The sequence below is a fragment of the Vicugna pacos genome, unplaced genomic scaffold (assembly GCF_048564905.1).
Source record: "Vicugna pacos unplaced genomic scaffold, VicPac4 scaffold_119, whole genome shotgun sequence".
NCBI classification, from domain to species: Eukaryota; Metazoa; Chordata; class Mammalia; order Artiodactyla; family Camelidae; genus Vicugna; species Vicugna pacos.
Genome location: NW_027328799.1, coordinates 5,530 through 20,796, shown reverse-complemented (window position 1 = coordinate 20,796; position 15,267 = coordinate 5,530). Strand labels below are relative to the sequence as shown.

The 15,267-nt window shown below is 46.9% G+C and overlaps 1 protein-coding gene across 1 annotated transcript in view; it reads right to left on the bottom strand.

Annotated features, from left to right (window-relative positions):
• The window catches only part of LOC140695007 (trafficking protein particle complex subunit 9-like), a 48,942-nt gene extending 40,928 nt beyond the window's left edge, over positions 1–8,014 (bottom strand). Inside the window, exon 1 of the transcript XR_012070684.1 lies at positions 7,890–8,014. The gene's annotated coding sequence lies outside the window, so the exon portion shown is untranslated. The remainder of the gene's footprint in view (positions 1–7,889) is intronic.
• Positions 8,015–15,267: the final 7,253 nt, after the last annotated feature.

The following is a 15,267-nucleotide window of genomic DNA, read 5'->3' as shown; positions in this document are numbered from 1 at the left end:
TTTATCCTCCACTTTCTTAGTTTTGAACTTATTATTATTTTATAAATGGAGTTATGCTGTGTATTATAAACCGTTTGATTTCTGAAAACAAGACCTTTATGACCTCACTATTTCAGAGCAAACTTTAATGATCCCTTGAGAGGTGGGACCTGGGGCGCTCACTAACAGCTCTTTAAATACTGACAAGGATGTGCTATTAAGTAATGCAAAGGCTCTAACTTCACATTAGCTCAGAAAGCAAAGAAACCACACCAAAGACTTCCTTAAATATTTTATATATTCGTATTCTTTTGAATATTAAAATTCTTAAAAGAGGATTTTTTGAAAAAGACAACAGCTGTTTTAAATTTCCTCTCACCAAGAAAGCAATCTTTATCAAGAATAAAAACCCCTATGGAAATCGAAATGACAAGACGTTTCTAGCTAAGTGAACATCCAGATCTGAACACAAACCTAAATCCAATCAGATCTCACTCGAACGAGCTCAACAAAGTCCTGGGCAACCCTGGAAATTATCTCTTTTGTTCCAAATGTTGGCTGAGCTAAGATCATCAAACAAGGAAGGGAAAGAGAGAAGACGAAAGTCCACCTGGCAGCCTCCATCAGTTTTCTTACAGCCACAAGGTGCCTCAAGGGCGGCCCCGCTAACAAGCCCCCCATAAAGAAAGCCGGCATCCACACTGCCCCTGCCGTCCCCAAGTAGCCCCGATGCCCATATTCCAGCCTGTGAATGGTATTCTTATGATCCCCCAGTTGGTGGCACCCACCCCCTCATCCCTGCTACACACACAGAGCCACGGCAGCCTTCCCAAATCACAAATTTGATTACATCAACCCCACTTCGAATGCTTCAGAGGCTCCCTGTTAGAGTTCTAGCCCCACCCCAGACCCTGCTTGCCCAGCCTCACCTCAGTACACAGGTTCCCAGTGACCTCAGGGGTCCCCTGACATGCTCCTACCTCTCACTTGCCTCCAGGCTCATTTTGACTGTTTCCCAAGGAAGCCTTCCCTCCCTCCAACCTCCACAATTTGTTCCTCTCTTCCTAGAGCTTTCTAGTCTAAGTCAACTTCTGACAATGCTAAGCTCTCAAGAAGCAAATACATTTTGCTTATTATCGTGGCTACACCCTCTCTCCCCTATACTCACAGAAGTGCACGTGTTATGAATAAATGAATGACGGGTTGGATCTCAAAGGGACAGACATACCTGCTCTCGCCCATCCCGATCCTTCTGTCTGTAGAATATCAGAAGCAAAACCTGAAGTACCTTTCCTGAGGGTCACTTTCTGTTGACACCCTTCACTGCCTACTGTGTCAGTTCTAGTAAAACTCAACTTCTTCCAAAGCCCTACACCACGGACTGTCTCCAGTGTCCTCCCGAGCAGGGGCTTCCTCCACCCTGGACTGCACAGGGCACTCTCCCCGGGTCCCCACGCCAAAAGCCTCCAGACCTCTGCCCGGGCTGCACCTGCGACCTGAGCCACATTCTTGACTCCTTCTCCTGGCTGACTCTTACTCTGTCCTCACAACTGAATTTAGAGCCCATTTCTTCCAGGAAGTCCTCTCTGATAATGTCCTTAAGTCTTGTCTGGGCTCTATCTATAGCGGCAATATATGGAGACCAACTGGGTGCCTGCTCCTAATAAGACCACGAACCCTTGGGGGCCACGTGGGAAGGAGTGAGAGATTACAAGACGGGTGGGGGAATCAAAAAGCAAAAATCACAGCCCAAGTCCCAAATTCAAGGATACTTTCTCAGAAAAAAGTATAAACTATTTCACACGGGTCCAATTTGGCTACTATTTTTGTGGCTTGTGGACAGCAAGAACTTGGTGTTCTAGTCCAAAACCTAGGTTACATGCAAAGAAATGTATATATTCATATCCAAAGGAAACAAGAGCTGCTCAACAACAGTTTGCAGTTAGAACTGAAAGGAAATTTGATAAAGGCAATCTCTCTCTCTCTCTTCTTTCTTTTCTGGAATCATATAATTTTAGAAGTATTTGCGTGACTAACAGATGGCTACAGCCCGTGATTTTGCACAGGAGTGTTTGGGGCTTAGGAAGCCCAGATTAGATTCACTCTGTAAATGCAATCACACCAACACACTGATAGGTGCCGTTTTGGTGAAGCTGATGTTCCAAAGCAGGCAACCTTATTCTGTAAGAGAACTCTAAATAGAAAGCAAGAAATGCAATGTCCTATACTGAATTTCATTTGCTATATGGGTCATTAATTGATAGTATATCTTGACTAATGGAACCCAAAAATAAATTGTCAACGTCGGTTTTCTTCATCTGACCGTTTTATGCTAACTTTGGATATTAAACACTCACTCCATACGGAAAGCTCAGGTTTACGCTGCAGCACAGTTACATCCCGCGGAAGAAAGCTGACCAAGGGAGAACTGGAGAGTTTCCGTTCAGAAGCTGCAGAGTCTGGTTTTGCATCTGTACATCATTTGCAACCACGTCACCTTCAAAGGAGTTAGACGTTACCTCTGTGGGGCGAAAAGCACTGCGTGCTTCAGAATCATCAAAGAACGCTGAGCTTTGTGAAACAGTCCTGAGGCACTTAAATCATACTTTCTCTGAAAGGCTCCAAAACTGACCCACTTCACCATTCCAGGTATAACAGGGAAGTACTGGAAACAGTAGAGAGAACATGCCCTTGAAGTCTGACAAGGCCCTGCTTGAATCCTGCTACAGCATTTACTAGCCGCTAAACAGACCAATTCCTTAACCCCTCTGAGAAGGCTTCCCAATCTGCAAAAGGGGGCTGCCACTGCCCACCTGGGAGGCATGGATGTGAATGCAACACGCAAGTAGGGCGGCCGACTGGTACCTGACACGGGGCCTGGCTAGTTTCCCTCCGCTGCCCTTCTCCCCCTTTAAACTTGCACTGTTCCCCCGGTAACGATCAAGCCCCCGGAACAGACTGCCCGTATCTTCTGTGTATCCCTGGATACATGCCTTACCCTTAGGAGGCCAGAAAAACAACTGCCTCCTCCCAAGTCACTAACAATGTTCTTAAGAGTCTGGGTATATTTAACTCTATTTTTCAGGGAGACTACTCCAGAACTTTCCAAGCACCATTCTCCAGGTTGGCTCCCCTCCCTTTGCCCATCCCTTCTCACCTCAGATCCTCTGTCTGACTGCCTTCTGTTCATGGGAAAGAGAGTCCGGTAAGGTGGGGACTCCCTAGGCCTCCCTCCCTCCCTCACAGGTGACTGTGACTACATTCTCCCCACTCCCCACTCCAACTTCAGCTTCTGAGGACTCTACCCTCCCAGACCCTGCAGCCTCTGCACCTTCCCAAGACGCACATGTGGCCACGACCCTCCCTGCAGATTTCTTCCTGGTTGGCCCTGCCCACCCCCTGGCCCCTTAAGGATAAATAGCATTGCTCTGAAAATAGCAAATGCAGCTAACTGACACACCAAAGCTGCATGGTCTGGGCTTTCCTCCAACCCAGGCACAGCCCTGCCCCCCCTCAGCCTCAGTCTGCAGCCCTCGAGAAGATCTAATTCACATGCAAGGCTGTGAACACCAGCTAAGAATGACGACTCCCAACGTGTATCTCTAGTCCGGCTCCTTCACTTGAGCCCCAGGCTCATCGAACCGAGTGCCTCTTTGAAGTCCTAACTTGGATGAAAAATGGCATCTTAAAAATGCCTCATGTCCACCATTTACTCTGGAATTCGATTCCTGGCAGGTATCTCCCAGACTCCCCATTTTAGTAACAGCCCCAGCACCCACCTAGTTGTCTGAGGTCACATTCAATTTCCACTCTTCCCTCCCCCCGGCCCTGCCCTGCAATCAGTCCTGTTATTTATGACAATAAGTCCATCTCAAGTGTGGTTCTGCAGGGACCATGGTCGGAACCCCACAAGCTCACAGCATGGTGCACTGAATAACAGTCCTCCGTAGGGTGCTCCCCGGCGGGGGAGGCATCTCCTGCCACTGGCCACCTCAGAAGGCACTGGATTCTCACACAGGAGGCCCAGGATAAGGGACTCAAGGTTCTCCCGTGGTCTGAGCTTTGAAGGGCCCGAGGTCTGGGGGAGCTCCTAATTAGCAGACACACTTGAAAGTGAGCAGATGAGGATGTGGGAACCCAGGCAAGGCTGTTCTCACTCCAACTCCTGGGCTCATGGGAGCCACGGGAAAGGCCTGTGTCCAGGGTACAGCCCGGCCATCACAGATCCCAGCCTGCAATTGCCAACCCGGACAGCCTAGACTCCATCTACTTGCGTCACTTACTTCTGTTCTGTTCCCCACCCAGAATGTGATGGACTCATTCAGATATTCTGGCCTGTCTCAAGTGAGACAAATTCAGTCAAAAATGAAGTGTCCACATTTGGACCAGAGCATGAAAGGAGAAACAAGACCTCATGGTCAGCATGATGGTGGTGGCCACACCCTTCCACCGGGTGAGATGAACCATGGTGAGGGTGAGAATCCAAGGTCCTAGGTCGGCCAATTCATCTTCCTTCATGGTTGTCTGGGGTGTTGGAGACTGACTACCACAAACTAATGACACGGCCGTCAGTGGTGAACGTCAGCTGCAACAGAAACGGATTCAACTCTTTACTACCAACATGGGTTAAAAGTAAATCCCTGGGTAGGAAGGTCTACACGGCTGCTGAGGCAAACCACAGACCCAGCTCTGAATGCCCACTGGCTGAAGCAGAGAGGAAGCTATGGCCCTTTTAGCTGTCCCTGTGTCCAACAGATCCAGGTGAGCCAGCTACTTAGGAGAAGGCCATGTTGTCCTGATACTCAGAAAAACCAGCCTCGTAAAGGGAACAAAATAGTGGCATGGATTTTAGACCCAATTCGGCCCCTTTATGAAGGCAAAGTAAAGTAAATGGCACGGGGAAGTTGAATGCAAAAAAAAAAAAAAAATTAAAGAACCAAACGTTGACTGCTTCCTCCAACAGCGTCCCCTGCAGATGCTCACCCCCGAGCCGGCCACTTCCTCACCAGTGACCACCGGCCAGGAAGCGCCGTCACGCACGTCACACAGCGACAGCCAGGAACCTCGTGCCGAGCACGTTTGTATAAAAGCAGGAATCGTGCAAGTTGCCACAGAATTTGACTTTACAAGTTTAAATACTCCATGAAAAGAATCCCTGAGCAGCCGCCTAAATCAATTCGCATCTTACTTCTTCAAAACAATGAAACAAATTTAATAAGGGCGCATTTGTCACCAAATAAAAAGAGGACCAAACAGGTTCCTCAAAGCAAGGAGTTTAACAGGTATCAAAAACCAGTGGGTAATGTGCAAACAAAGTAAATATTCCAAAAATTAAGACAATACAAAATGACGAGAATAATACATGGATCAAGACAGCTGTTAAGTTTTTGCTTTTTAAAATGATTGAGACAGCACGGATGGCAATCTGGCTATTTCCAATGCAGGATGTGCACAGCCCACATTTTCAGATGCAACAACATGCTCACTGGGCAGTACAAGTGAAAAAGGAATAAAGAAAAAGGAAAAGATGAAGACGAGAAAATTAGAAACACACAAGAACAAAAATGATTTTGACAGCATGTACAAGAATTTACGTGAGTGTGTGAGGCCAGGGACGCGGGGATGGTGAAACCCACCCTCACCTCTTGCTCCTGGGAAAGCAGGGGCCTGAGGGGAGCGGTGCTGCCGGACGACCCCAACGTGGTCAGCGCCCCTAACCCAAATTCCACCTACAAGCGTCTAGGCAGATTTTGAGCTACAAATTGTGGTCGCATTTCATTCTGGACCGTTTTACTCACTTCCACCAAGAGTAGCAGGAGAGAATTAAGCTCTGCTCCTTCACCAAAGCATTGTTTAAAAAACTAATGACTGTGGAATACTAAAAGCAACAATGTGGTAAAAGTGACTGGAGGAGAATGTGCTTGACCTGAGCTCACTGGCCGCGTTATCTCACTGATGTTCAGAAGCTGGATGAGCTCTTATGGTACCAGGACAGACAGACCCACAAGGAGGGAGATTTAATGCGCTGCTGTATTTTGATGCCGGGAGCCATGCCTGGTACATGAGGTTCTGGGTAATCAATGGTGACAGTGTCAAACACTATGGGCTAAGTACACATTCGGCTACTCCGCCAAGTCCCAAGGGCAGACTTCAAAAGACAAAAACAAGCTGGCATTCTTTGGTGGCTCTGCAGACTCAGAGACAAGCATTTGTTGAGTAAAAATGTCACCAGTGACTCCTATGACAAAAGAGGAGGCACTGGCTTGGGGTCTGGGGCAGGGCTCAAGGCTTCAACTGCTCACTCACCAGTCTGTCCAGGGGGAGAAGGTGGTCCCTGCTTACGTTGCACCGATGCACCTACCTTGACTAATGCCTGGGGCCTCAGCAGGTGTTGACAGGTGAGGTGAACAGAGCCAGACTCGGTGTAGCACGGTGCTGGAAGCTATGCCCTCAGCAGTGCCCAGGCTCCTAAACATACCAGCACATCCCCAAGAAGCAGAAGGGGAGTGCGGGCATGTAGATCACAGGGCCCTGTGAGGACAAGCACAGATCATGGCCACGACAAGCCTCTCCCCTTCCTTAAGCCATACAGGTATATCTGGGAGGAACAGAAAATTCATCCAGAGACCGCTAGGTGGGCTCTCGCAGGTGGGACTCGGGTCCACTTCTCTTCTCACTCACAGGGCTGGTCTAGATATTCTTTTTATCAATTCTCTAGCATCTTCTCCTCCAAATTACCAACAACCAGAAAGTAGGATCTGATCTTAGGTAAGTTCAAGAATCACAGAGCACTGCCTTCACGGCGGGCCCAGCAGCATGTGCCAGGTTCTCGGACCGTCACCTGTGGGACCACCATGAGCCCTCTCCAGACACAAGGACAGAGGCCATAGGACGGGGGGACACAGCTTCCCTTACTCTCCCCAGCAAAGGGGGACCACTTCTCGGCAAAGACATCTCACCCTCTTCTGCCCGAGGGACAGCACGATAGATACACCAGGAAACAGAGCAGAAGGTGGGGGGGTAGGCAGCCCAAAAGAGCTCGTCTGTACTTCCGAGGCAAAGTGGGGACTTTGACTTAATCACAGGGACAAACTGAGAATGAACATTTCCCTGCTCTGTCCCATACACCGTGATACGCCTTTCCCTGCATAAGAAGTTCATTCGGGAGTCCCTGGCGGTGTTTCTGATGTCCTAACTTGGCATGGTGGCTGTCGGGCAAGAAGAGAGGGCCTGAGCCGAACAGGTGCTGGGCCTGAGAGGCAGGAGACACCAGCTCCAGCCCCAGCTCAACCACTGCCCCATTCCGCCTCTCGGGGTTAAGCATCTCATCCAAAAGCAAAGGAATGAGACTGCCCAACAGAAATGAAATGAGAGCCATGTAAAGAAAGTTTCCCAGTTGCCACGTATAAAATAGTAAACAAAAAAACAAACCAACAAACAAAAAACAAATACTAGAGACTGATTTTAAGAACAGATCTTACTTAATCAACTGTATGTAAAATACTATCATTTTGACATGTAATCAATGTAGGAAGTAAAGAGATAGTTTATATACATTTGCTAGACAAGCCTCAGCGTCTGATGTGCATTTGACCTACAGCATATCTCAGCTCAGTCCAGCCTCCTCCCCAGTGCTCCTAGCATCAGTGGCTTTGGCTAATTAATTGGACAGCAACTCCAGGGTTCCCACCATGGTCCTGGCTGTAAAGCGGGAGTAAGTGTCCACACTAACCCTAAAAGGATCTCTCTGAAACAAAGGCGGATTCACTTTGAAATGTCTGTAAACCAGCGGGCTGCACCTCCCTCCCCCCTTGGCTACAAGACAGACTTCTTCCTTGCTGATCCCTTTCTGGATATAGGGAAGCAATCCGGCACAAAGCCAGGGTGGGCTGGCCTCCAGGTAAACTTACCTGCTGTCTGTGTCCAGTCCCATGAAGTCCTCCTTCTCAAACAGGATGCAGAGGAGGGGAATCTTGCCCCAAAATTCTTGTGGCCACCATCCAGCCACTTGGACTTGAGCAAGATGAAGACTGACTCAGTGAAGTCCTCAATCCTCTTCTCCACCACCCTGCAGTCCTCGTAGATTGAAGGACAAGTCGGTGAACGGCTGCTCGGCTACCTCCCCATGCAGCACAAAGACAAAGAGCTGAGAGTCATTAAGCGCGGTGCCATACAGCCCCTCTGCACGTGCAGCTTCTCCAAGGCCTTGGCAGAGAGACAGTTGGTAATGGTGACAAGGCCCACGACTTTGCGGTGTGTCTGGAAGACGCTCCACCCATTCTCGGGCACATAGTGGTGCCTGTAGTGGATACAGAATGTCCACTGGGAGCCGCATGGGCTGATATGGCACACCGAGGTGAGTAGCTGATAGATGCAAAAGAAATTCTCCTCTGAGATGATCTCTATGGATTGGACCACAACGGGACGAGTCTGGTGGTCCTCAGCACACTGCACGTAGTCAGGGATGCTCATGTTGCTGGCCCTGCCGAGAGGGGTGAGGAGATCGAGGTACATAATCTGCTGTGTGCTACGGGCCCATCTGGGTTGCTGTGACCTGGTGTGTACCAGCCAGAAGGCAAGGGAAGCCAAAGCAAATCCGGGGGTACAGTTTGTCCTCACAGTCTGCACATGGCTAATGTATCTCGGATCATATTACCCAGCTTTTGGTCTAGGCTTCCTGCCTCTGCAGAGAAGTGTCATTTCTTATTTTCTATTTCCAAGCACCTAGCAAGGCCCTGATGCAAAGTCACTGCTCAAAAATGCTGAATAAAAAATGAACAAAGAAAATGCTTTCCCCAAACCCCTTCAGCAGAATATAAAGAAAAGGACCACAGTAGGATTAAAAGATCTGGATTTGTATCCAAATTATTTGATTCCCTAAGCTTCATAATAATGGATAAGAAAACTTGCCTAGGGGAAGAGGATACAGTTCAGTGGTACAGCACATTTTTACCATGTACGAGGTCCTGGGTTCAAAACCCAGTAACTCATTTTAAAAAATGAAACAAATAAATACACGTAATTACCCTCCTGAAAAAGTATTTTTTAATTCAAAAGTCAAAAAACACCTTGCAATTGACACAACATTGTAAACTTGACTATACTTCAATTAAAAAAAAAGCCTTGCCTTACAAGAATATATCTGAATTACGGATGTTTGCAAATGTATAATGTCTAGGGTACCACCTGCATAAAAAGAGGTGACTGTACAAATGTACTATCCCTCCTTAATGAGCTATACTTCCTTTCGGAGGGTTATAACCTCTCAGAGCTAATTTTCTCAGATTAAAAAATATAAACATTGCCTGATTCTCAGTAGTGATGAATAATCAGATAAGCCAAAGAAAGCATAGGACCCACAGAGTTTACTCAATAAATGTTTCTTGAATGAATGAATAAACAAGCAAGTGAATGCTGCTCCCTGCCACAGACCATCATAATGGTACTGCCTGGAAATCCCAAGCCCACGTTCACCCGACTCTGCACTAACAAAGTGGGTGACCTGGGTAGGCCTGTGTGCTTCTCTAAGCCCCAGTTTAATCATGAATAGAAATGAGGGCAATAACACAAACCTCAAATTGTTAGTGAGTCAGTAATGAATTGTACCTCACCATTGCAAGATGGAACCATGAAGGAAAACTGGGCAAAAGGATCCATAAGCCCTCTCCATATAATCTCTTACTACCACATGGGAATCAACATTACATCTCAAAATAAAAAGTCTAATTTTTTAAAGAGGTTATTGAGGTTAGGTGAGCTCACTGTCTCAAATTAGGAACACACAGTACAAATAGGTCAATGCCCAGCCCATGAGATACACTCAGTTATCATTCCCACTGGACCCACTGGTACCTCCAACTTCAGAGCAAGAGAATGGGTCCTCGTGGCAACAGGCCACAGCACCTGAAGCTAACAAAGCTAATGGTGTCCATTTCAAAGAGCCCCTGAAACCACCCTTGTTCTAATTTTCTATTTGTAATTTTTATTCCTTTTCATTAAATAGAAACTCCCAATTCCATAGAATTCTTACCAGATATCATGATGGCAGCCCTTCAAAGCCTGACCAAAGAGATCATGATGGCAGAACTTCTTGGTGAAACAATAAAATGAAAAGCTATTTCCACAAGTCTTCTGAGAAAATCTACAAGGGAACTTCATCCTGGACTGAGGAAGAGGACTGGGGAGGAGGGGGTAATCTGGGGCACAGAGAACTATGGCCCACCTGTCCCACAATGGGCTTCAGACTCACCCTCACCCTCCAGGAACTTAAAATACACACAGACAGTCTGTTATGGACAAGATTTTTTTTAAACAAATCCCTGAATCCCTAGCAGGTCTTGTTTCTACCGAGACACAAATGGCTTATGTGTATAATGTTTCACAAAAGCCTTAAAATATTATCACCCTAACTTGACACATCAAAAAACTGAGGTAGAGAAGTTTATCACATTCTACATGATTAGAGAGAGGCCACGTCAGTCACCATATTTAAATCCAAGCCCCTGCTCCAGTGCTCACACTAGAAAGTGTGACATACTGCCCCTTTCCTGCCCTCTCCCTGCAATCAATCTCTGAAGAGTCTTTTCTGTTTCACCTGGGATCACAATCACATTCATATTCCACAAAGAGCTATGTCACTCCTTGGAGGACTTATGAAAATCTAAAGGGTTGGGCTGAGAGGAGAGATTTGCATTTTCTGTTTCTCAAAGGAAACATGGCTTTAAAAGAAACTGAAAAGTACTTATCAAGTCTAAGCCCTCATTGTGCAGAGAAAGAACCGGAGGCTCAGATGAGTAGAGGAAAGGGCCTTATTAACAAATATTGCCTCAGCGCAGCACCAAGCCAGCCCTGGGCCCTTCTGGGGGAGGATCTGGAAGGCCCAGGAGAATGAGTGTAATAAAACAGAAAGAGAAGAAGTATACAGTTCCCTGTCTCTACACCACCATACCATGAATTTCCACCAAATTACCCAGTATGGGTGCAGCCAATATTAAGGTTGTCTAAACAGGTTATTGAAAAATGGAATTCTCAACCATAGTGGAAATTCCAAAATTTACTGTGCCTTTTTCCCAGTTCAAGCATCAATTCAGTGGGCACTCTGTACCAGGGACTACAGAGGCCTGAATTTGTCCCAAATACAGATCTCTATTACCACGAGTGCAAACCACATAAAGGCCACCAGAATAAAAGCACCCACAGATAAGATGAAATTACTGAAACTGAAAGCAGCCAAAGAGCATATATTACTAGGAAAAATGGTGCTCCTATAAATGGACTCATGAACATAGAAAGTTAACTGTGTTTAGCAGGCAGGGAAGGGGGGATTAACAGATACAAATTAGTAAATATAAAATAAATGACAAGGACCTGCTGTATAACACAGGGAACTATATTCAATTTCTTGTAATGAGTTATACTAAAAACAATCTAAAACATATATATACATATGCATATGTTTATAACTGAATCTCTTCTGTACACCTGAAACTAACATTGTAAATTGACTACACTTAAATAAAAAAGAATTTAAAAAAATAAGTAAAAATAAAAGCAACGCCATTAAGAAAAAATAAAAGAACACTCTAATCCCCTTAACTGTATGTGGTGGAGAATTCTGGTTGCAAGCACCAAGTCCACTGGATCACTCCAGCACTGGCTGTCACTCTTTCTGACCATCAGAGAGTCACTTGCTTCACTGAGGTTACTTTTCTCTTCTGTGAAAGGCTACAGTTGCAACTAACGATGTATAGAATCTCATCATTCACAAGTACAACAAGTAGTGAGGACTTCCCATGGGCCAGTCACTGGACAGATGAAAAGATAGGGTCCCAGATATATTCATGGGTAGAAGAAGTTTATGCCATAAAGACATTAATTCTTCCAGTTTTGATAGACAGATTCATTGCAATTCTGATTAGAATTCCTACCAGATTTTTCTTGGAATGTAACAAGTTAATTTATGATCAGGAATAGCCAAGAAATTTCTTTAGAACCACCACTTCGGAGGGGTGGATAGGTCATTCATTTCCACTGGTCTTTCTGAAGTGATGAAAACGTTCTGGAATAATAATGGTTGCACAACTGTGAATATGCTAAAAGCTGCTGAATTGTACCATTTAAATGGATGGAATTCATGGTGTGTGAACTATATCACAATAACACTGTTACATGAAGAAATATTCCTTGACAATTATTTTCCTGTTTATACCACTAGTCTATCACACAATTTAAGAAAAAAAAAAACCAAAACAAACCAAACTGTGCCAGGAGCTCTTTAGGACTGCAATATCCCTGGGTCTCCAAGGCCTCTGGTGGTGCTGTTCCTCTTAACACACACTAGCTGGGCTGTGCTAGTTAGGGACTGTAACTATCTTTTGAAAATCGAGGATCACTCCTTTCACCCTGGGAGAGGGAAGGAAGGAGGATGTCACAGCCTCATGCCTTCAGCTCATTTTTAACAGAACCAAGCCCTGCTTTCACCACTGTAATCACTCTCACTATAAAAACACGTGACATCAACAAGCACAGCCATGATAACACCTGAAAGTGTTAAGAGTACTTACCTGCAGCAGAAAAACTGAGGGAGGAGACAGAAGCTCGCTCAGCACTGAGGCTCCCTTTTTCCGACTCCAAATGGAGAAGCAGGGTGTTACAGCCGGAGGTTCTCAGCCCAGGGAGCAGTGCCCAGGCCACTGAGCTGGTCCTCCGGGAGCGGGAAAGGGAGAGGAGGGCTGCCCCGTGGGGGAGGGAAAGGGGAGGGACGCGGGCTGCAGCCCTGCTCGGAGGTCAGCCCCAGCCCCAGCCCCAGCCCCCCGCCCCGTCCGGGTCCGCAGTCCCCGCCCGCCCGGACACAGCCCTCCCAGGGGCGTGAACCGGCCGGCGGCCAAGGAGAGGAAGCCCGGGAGGAGAGGACTCGCGGGCGGTAGAGGGGAAGGGGACGCCAGCCGCGGACTGAGGGGATCCCGGCTGGGTGAGAGGTGGTAGGGGCACACCTGGCCCTTGGCAGCTGTGGCCGGGGCGCCGGGGCAGGTGGCGCGGGTAGAGGGGTCTGGCCTGAGCAATTCATCTGAACAAGGGCTGCCTGGCGCCCTTGGGGACTGTGACAGGCGGACCGCCCTCCCGCAACCGCCTGACCACTTTCCCGGGAGCCCCCACCTTGCACTTCCACAGCCAGAGGCCCCGGCCCCAGACAGGAACCAAAGTCCTACCGGGCGACAGAGTTGAGAAACCTTTGGGCCCGATCCCCGGCTAGGATATAGAGCTTCCAACCAGCGGACCACTTGGCACTGACTGCGCATGCGCAGGAGGGCCAGCGATCCTCTCTGGGTTCTGTGAGAGAAGGTGGGACAGGGAGGGAGGGAGGGAGAAGATGGGAGCGGGTGGAGAGGACGGGAAAATTGGAGAGATACAGATGGACACGATGAGCAGAGAGTAGGGAGGGATCTGGAGAGGGGAGGGTCTTAGCGGAGTTGGAGAGAAAAAGCTTTACCTCTGGGGCACCCCTAGGCGGCAGACCTGCCTCTGTACCCTTCTGTAACCCTTCAAGTTCCGCAGCTCAAATTTTACCTCCCTGATCCAGCCCTCCATGGGATGCTTCTGCAGAAACTCTATGGGGATCACACCCATTGCCCCCACGCGGACCTGGGTTTTCTGTTGCTCTGAGAACCAAGCACCCGCAGGTGTTGTCGCTCAGAACTACCTTGGAAAGGTACATAATCCCCTTTTACACGCTGGGAAACAGGCAGGCAGGATCACTGCCTTAGCTCCACTGTCCCTGGTGTTGGGCTGGCGGGGAGCGGGATGGTACAAGATCAGAGCCCCAGACAGAGCAGACTGCCTGAGTGTTGGTGCATAGTCCCCATCCCTCCTGGGTAAACCATACCCAACCCTAGTGGAAACATCAAGGGCTCACAGTAGTTCCCTGGGTGTGGGAGAGCTGTCCTCATGTGAAGGAAAAGTCCAGCTGGGCTAACAAGCTAAGTCACAAATCTAAGTGTGATAAGTGTCGGTTTAATGATCTAAATTCTGCTGGGCTATCTCATATCTGAAGTTTAGTGTCAGTTTATTGGGCTAACAACCTAACTCGTAATTCCAAGCTCAACAAGTGTCAGTAATGTGATCTGCTACAAATTGATAAGCTCCAGTGTACTGATTCCTTGCTTTTCTTTGAGCCTTATTGGCTAATTCCCCCTTACTTGTAATTAAGCCTTTAAAACCTCATGTGCACGTCTTGGAGGTGCTCAGAACTTCGGAGCAGGAGCCCCACTGAGCCCACCGGCATAATACTTCTGAGTACACCAACACCCCGATTGGTGCTTTTCTTGGCTGGCCTGTTTCCATAACACTCAGCTCCAGTGTCCAGCTTTCTAGGTAGATAGGAGTGTTACCAAGTTGAAATTCTTTCTCCTCAGTGCAGGACAGGACAATAAGTTGGGAGACCAGATGTTGCGGCATGGAATAGCAAGTTTCTGTAGACCTAGATGGCAAACTAATGTCCTGGAAAACCATCTCCCCAAGTCACAATTCAGGATCCTTTCCTATGTGCTTGGTTGTTGCAAACTTCTTAGTGTAGGAATTCCTTCTTGTTAGAATCCTTTCTTCTTGCAGCTATCTGCGTGGGTCAGATCCCTGCAAACCTCCAACAAAACAAAAGTTATTTTCTATTCTGTAATTTGCTATCTTTAAATGAATGAAAAAGTGTTAAATATCCTTAAAGGTCAGAGCCTTCAGAATAGGCTCTCCTGTATATTTCAGGCTCCAGGCGACATTGATTACAAGCAAGATGAAGCCTAGGAGACAGAGCATAGGGTTAAATTCAAAGGAACAGATTTAATATGGAGTCAGATTTGTTCTGTTCTATTACCCGGCCAGAAGCCACTTGAGGATTTAAATCCGTTTAAGTTAAAAATAACTAAAATTTTAAAGGAATTTACATACATAGGTGGGAATGTGCAAAGCATATCTGGAACAACACCCAAAGGATAGCAAACAGTGGCATCTCCAGAGAGGGCTGAAAGAACAGAAGATGAGGGAAAACTTCTTTCACTTGTGTATTTTTGTGCTCTGAGTTTTTTTTTTAACCATTTGCTTGTATTTCTTTTTCAGTTAAAAAAACTGTGTAATGGAACAAAGGAGTAACTAGCATAGCAAATACAGCAGCCATGGAATCACTGAGTCATCACTTTTGATTTAAGCCAGAAAGCATTTATTGACTCTCTCCAATGTGCAGTCGTGTTTTAAGAATTCTTTTAATATAATTATTACTATTATTATTATTACTACTACTAC